Source organism: Anas platyrhynchos, chromosome 8, assembly GCF_047663525.1.
Source record: "Anas platyrhynchos isolate ZD024472 breed Pekin duck chromosome 8, IASCAAS_PekinDuck_T2T, whole genome shotgun sequence".
Lineage (NCBI taxonomy): Eukaryota > Metazoa > Chordata > Aves > Anseriformes > Anatidae > Anas > Anas platyrhynchos.
Genome location: NC_092594.1, coordinates 21726858 through 21732857, shown reverse-complemented (window position 1 = coordinate 21732857; position 6000 = coordinate 21726858). Strand labels below are relative to the sequence as shown.

Below are 6000 nucleotides of genomic sequence, written 5' to 3'. Positions count from 1 at the left end.
AGACCTGAGGTTCCTTCATAAGGCTTTCATTACTGTTTTGCTGTTGAAAAAGACAAATGAAGTGAGACTTATACTGCAAGCTTAGACAAACACAAAGAAAGGAAAAATGACAATTACCAGTTTGGTCCTATAATATAATAATGTAAGAAACTGTATTGAAAACAATATGAGGCAATGAAGATACTGTAATTAAGGAAATAACTTAATACATACGTATTTAATTAAAACCACCATTTATCTAAGAATATTCACTCTGTTTTGAAATAGTAATTTTAAATCTCTAAAGCTCCAGTTGAACAATATAATTTTCATTTAATGCTAATCTTGGACCTGCACATTGAAGACATTTGGCACAGAGGAAATTAGATTTTAGTGACTTGTATAATGGTTTGTCTCATGGATCCCAAACTGTGAAAAGTAACGTGAAACATGCAAGTCCAGCACATAATTACTCTTATTGCATAATGCTAACTGTAACACTTAGTGCTGTCCGGCTTCTAAAATAACCAGCACTGTTACTTGTAACATCTAGAGATTTAAAAAAAAAATAGACATGGAGAAACCTTGACATGTCAAATTCCTTTTTTATTACCATTTAAATATATTTTCAAAATTACACTTACTTTGAATAAAGTCATAGTGAATAAGTCTAGTTGCTTTGTGTTTCCTTTGATGTTTTATGCTGCGTATTTATAGATACTGAAAAAAATAGTACAGTAATTAAACATTAAAGCAATCCTGTAATGGTCTTCTCTCTCTCTCTTTTTTTTTTCTTTCTTTTTTTTTTTTTTTCCCCTTAATGAAATACTGGAAAAAAACATACACATTTTACAAAATGCTTCCAAAATCAATGTCCAAATAAGACTTGCCCACGCAAACTAGGAAGATATAGTGATGGAACAATGCTTTCCAGAGTATTTTTAATCAGTCCCAGGAACAGATTGGTGCCTAACATCCTAATTATCTCCTTGTGTTCATTATTTTCCTACTTACGTAGACTTTTTTCTGCTTTTTTTTTATAAGTTTGCAAGAATTTGAATAAGGCTTATATATATATTAAAAAAATGTTTTTATAAAAGCTTCTAGAATGAGATGTTTTCTTCTTTCTAAGTCATCAAGTTTGACTTCAGATTTCTTACCAAAAGACTTGATCCACTTATTGAAAAAAATAAGGTATTTCACTGACTTTTCTTTTATGTATCCCCTGTCATTGTCTCAGCTGGGCATTTAAGCTCCTTAGCTCCTTTCCATATAATAGCAAATGATATTTGCCAGCATTACTTTCTGATATTCAGTTTAAGGGATCCTCAGTCATTGTGAAGCTGTGTACCTTCTAGAGGTGTCATTCTTTTATCCTACCCTCTCCTTGTTCTTAGCATGGGAATTTTGAATTAAGTATCATATGACAATCCTCCATGTGTTTATCGTTATCAAGAATATAAATGAAACATAATAATGCTTGTGATTGCAGGGATCCTGGAGAGTCGTTATACCACAGCGTCAGACTAAGAACTAAGAAGTACTTTTCTGCATGTGGGAAACTCACACTGAGATTTCAAATCAGGAATTCCTACTGTGCAGTTGGATAGGAAACCCACCAGATGTAAGGAAAAGACAGGTGGCTTCTGCAGTGTAATTTTAGGATATGGTTAGAGCCTGACCTCAACTGAGTGCTTTTTGGGCAGCTAGTATGCAAGAAGACTTTGATATATTGCAGTAGCATCTAACTCCAATGATTTACTGTCTTGGACTAGGTAACCCCTTCAAGAACTGTCTCCTCCATTTCTAGGAGAGAGCATTACTTTCCTCAAACTGGCAAATAACAAAGATATTTTGGAGCACTATATCCCTCAAACTGATTTATTAGAACAAAACACAGAGTCTTATCCAACAGTGGTTGTAAAATGCACTTGATTTGCTGTAATTTAGACATAATTTGCATGAGAATTAATTCTTTCTCAGAAAGATTATGTATGAAGTAGACATATGAGTTTTAATAATCTGTGTTTTAATAGATCTGAGGTATCCAGGGGGCCTCCTGAACTCTAGAGATTGTTTTTTTTTTTTGTCCTCTGTTTTGCCAAAAAAAAAAAAAAATAGAAAATACATCGAAGCTAGAGGCTTTCATCTTGGATTCTACACATACAAAAGATGGGCATTGAAGCTTTATTATAATACAAAACAGATGCTCTGGGCTTACCATATGTCCTTAGGAAACTTGTTTATGTTTAAAGCTGATCATTGGTCTTCTATCAGAAAATACAAACTTGTTTAAAATTGAAATTGTTAAGTAAGAGCTGCTTTTGATAAACTTTCCTAATGTTCAGGGCTGTTTGATTTGTTTGGCAAATGGTCACCTCTCAAAATTTCAAGTTCCAAATATTAAAATTCATTTTCAGTGAGAAAAAAAAAAAAAAGTAAAACAAAATATTTTTGCATTTGTTAAAATTAAATGTTTTAGAAGATCCAATCCACATGAGGGAATTTTAAGCCTGGAATATCTCAACTTCAGCTTTTTGTCCCAAATCAAGATAGAATTTCTTCTCAAACTCAGATATTCTTGTCGCTGGTGATCTGTTTTTACCATGCTCTATTTAATAATGCTCTAACATGAGACTCTCCCCAGGTTACATTGATCATTTCACTGTAGAGATAGCAGCAGATGTTCTAAATTATATATTTTTGGAGGCTATATTTTTTTTCCTGTCAGTTTGGCTTCTGTTTCAAGTTTTTTTGTTTTGTTTTGTTTTTTTCTCACTTCCAGAAGAAAACAACAAACCCAAGTCTACAACATTTTCTTGAACAGAAAAACACCATCCCATTTCAGGACTTCACTGTAGAGTGGGAAAAAGCTCCAATCAATTGAGACTTTCTGCTGAATTTTCATTATATTTTGTGGTAAAAATCCAGCTGCTTTTCATCTGGGAATCAGCTTCCTCTGTCACTGAATGCCAGATAAAACTCTGAGACTTTTTCACACTTCTTCCATACAGAATGGCTAATCCTTACCTGCCTGGTCCTAATTGAGAGTCTGCTTTCTTCTTTCATGTTAAGCCTTTTTTTTTTTTTTTTTTTTTTTTTCCACAACTGAGTTATTCAGAAATTTATATTTATACATAAATGATAATGGCATTTATAGCTATATTTCCTTAATTTCTCTCTATAACTTTAGGTGAAGTTTTAACTGTTGAAATACAATAATTTGGAAGTCTATACTGATGAAAGTTTTGCATATGCCTGTATTTGAATGGAATAAATAAGAATTGTTAGAACTGTTAAAAACAAAACAAAACAAAACAAACAAACAACAACAACAAAACACTATTTTTCTTATTGAATATATTTTAAAGAAAACATAAATGGTGAGAATGTAAAGCTATTAAAAAAATGTCATCTAAAGACTAGGATGTGGGAAAACACATTTTCTGTAAAGAATTAATTTATTTAAATAATTTAAGTAAACCCATGGAACTTAAGTCATGCATAACACTGGCAGCATAAGACCCATTATATCACTGTTCACCATAACCAGAACAATGCAAGGCCTCAGAGGATTCCTTATTCACTGTACATGTGGAGTGTTTCAGGGGCTGTATTAGGCATGGGGGGAGACCGAAACAGCTTCCTGGCAGATTTTCTAACTAGGAAAGCAGCTGTGATAAAATGTATATTTTAGTGTTTCATATTCTTCATCAGCCTGATAACTTTCTCAAAATCTTTCATATTCTGTAATTAGTTTTCCCAGGTGCTAGCTAGCAGGCTTACAAGCATTTAGAAGGTCTGAGTGCCTTGCTGTCTTGTCCATCTTAGAAAAGTGTGTTCAGCTAGTGAACTGCCTTGAGAAATCACTTTGAACAACTTTGAAGAGGGACTGTACCTGTGCCTAAGTAAGAGCCTGTAATGCACTGAAATAAAGCTAATCCATTTCAATGAGGTCCATAATGATTTAAGTGTCCAAGCATTAGGGGGCTGTACCAATTTAGGAAACTGGTCTTTTAACTAGATTAGTTATATTGATGTGTTTATCCATTTATTTCTAATTTAACAGTTGTTTCTAAACAGAACTTAGTGATAGGTAACTGCAAAAGACAATACGTCCCAAGAACCACTTCTCCATTTTGAATATTACTCAGGAGGTATGTAACAAGATTTCTATTAACTAGGCTTAAGCATTATCAAGGAATTGCCTGTTTATTTCAAATACCATCAAGAATCTCATTTAGATTGTTAGTGAATTCATCACAGATGAAATTCAGACTGTTATTCCTTTGGCTTTTTACTTAATCTCTTAAGAATGTTATATTTAAATAATCCCTAGATCAGAAAGAATGCTAGTTTTGGAAAAAAATATAGGAATAGAAATACCTGGTAGGAGAATACTATTGTAAAGGGGTTCTGATTTGAAAAAGGAAGTCCTGTAAAATAACTTCAAGAGAATTTGATTGATAAAATATTCATTTTTGTTGAAACATAAAATATGATCCAAGTAGAGAGATTTAGCTTTGCAGCACAATAACTTTTCACATGACCCACAGCCAGCCAACACCTCAGCTCTCCTCTGATAATTACTTACATCTCTCTAAACATGAGGGAATTTGTTTTTATTGCTGCTATCCTTGCTAACATCCCCCTCTGTTACAGAGTTGCTAACCATCATTTCCTTTCAAATTGTCAGCCTGATTAATGTAATTAAGTTAAACTCAGGCTGCCACCTACAATTTTAAGTGGCAAAACCATTTTAAAGAGTTTGCACCTTTGTCCCCTCACAGCTGACACATCATTACTTTTCCTGAGAAGTTGTTGTTGGCTTCCCTGCCCAGAGTATTTGTTGGATAAAAAAAGTCTTGTGCTGGAGCTGTGGTAGCTCTGCCATTTTATGCCTTTTGTCTTGCTTTCTTCTTTCTCTTTTTGAGAGAGGTACATGTGAGACTCAAAATGCAGGCAATCTGCAGAGATTAGTGAGTCTGATTTTTTCCTGCTGTCTAAAACATCCTGGTTCATCCAATCAATTGCAAAGAAAGAATATGGCAGGAACATGAGCTGGAAACTCTGAAGGCCAAAGACCTTTGGCAAAATGGCCATAATGAACAGTGGGTGCCTGTAGCCCCTCTCGGTAGTAGAAGACATAGGGACATTGGCTCAATTCCACTTTGTCAGGGAGCTGACCTGCATGCTGTCAACCCAGTTAGAGCAGGAGTGACCTCTGGCATGGAGGCAGTGAGCATCAGCTGCTTCCAATAGAGAATATGGGATTATTGCTTTAATCCTTTTTCTGTTGGGCAATAAACTATATGAATATCATGGTTCTTCATAGCATGGGACACTAGTTGTTCAACAACATGCATGGGAAACTAGTATTTTGTGGACAGAAGTTCTATTAAAGTGATGTGATTTTTGGGTGATGACTCTCTCAGGGAGCTCAGGTGATGGGTAGCTTGCAGTGTTCCCTAGGAGTTCTCTTTCACTGATATTTAACCTATAAAAACACTGTCATTTCCAGCTGTATACTGTGATATAAAACGGTGAAAAATAAGTTTAACAGCCTTCTGCTATATTCTGTTGGCTTCCCATCTGTCAAGTCATTCTTTTATAGTTGAGCTAGCTAGCTTATATTAGTCATTTGGGAGGTACTGCATTGATTTACATTACAGCATGTCATAAACCAGTATGTGATGCATCTAGTGTGCTAATAAAAGCTAATGATACAAGTAGAACAATATAGGGTGGGACAATGCTAATGTTATACCTCTCTGAAAACATATAATTAAATCTTCCTTACGCTTTCTACTGTTGGTGTAGGTTTTGCTCCATAATCTCAAGGTTATATTTACATATAATTTTTTAAATGGTTTAGTATTTTTTAATTCCTCACCACAGAGGAGAATAGTGGTGCATATATATTGTTAAACCAAAGATTGATTTTACCTACACATAACTTTTCAATTGTTCTAGCCACAAAATATAAAATTTCACATCCATGGAAATCAATGCTGGTTTTCA

The 6000-nt window shown here is 34.2% G+C and overlaps 1 long non-coding RNA gene across 1 annotated transcript in view; it reads left to right on the top strand.

Moving 5' to 3' along the window:
• Positions 1-684: 684 nt before the first annotated feature.
• Positions 685-6000, top strand: part of LOC106015673 (uncharacterized) — a 77116-nt gene continuing 71800 nt past the window's right edge. The window contains exons 1-2 of the long non-coding RNA XR_011810882.1: positions 685-1603; positions 2765-2898. This is a non-coding gene — a long non-coding RNA (uncharacterized lncRNA). The remainder of the gene's footprint in view (positions 1604-2764; positions 2899-6000) is intronic.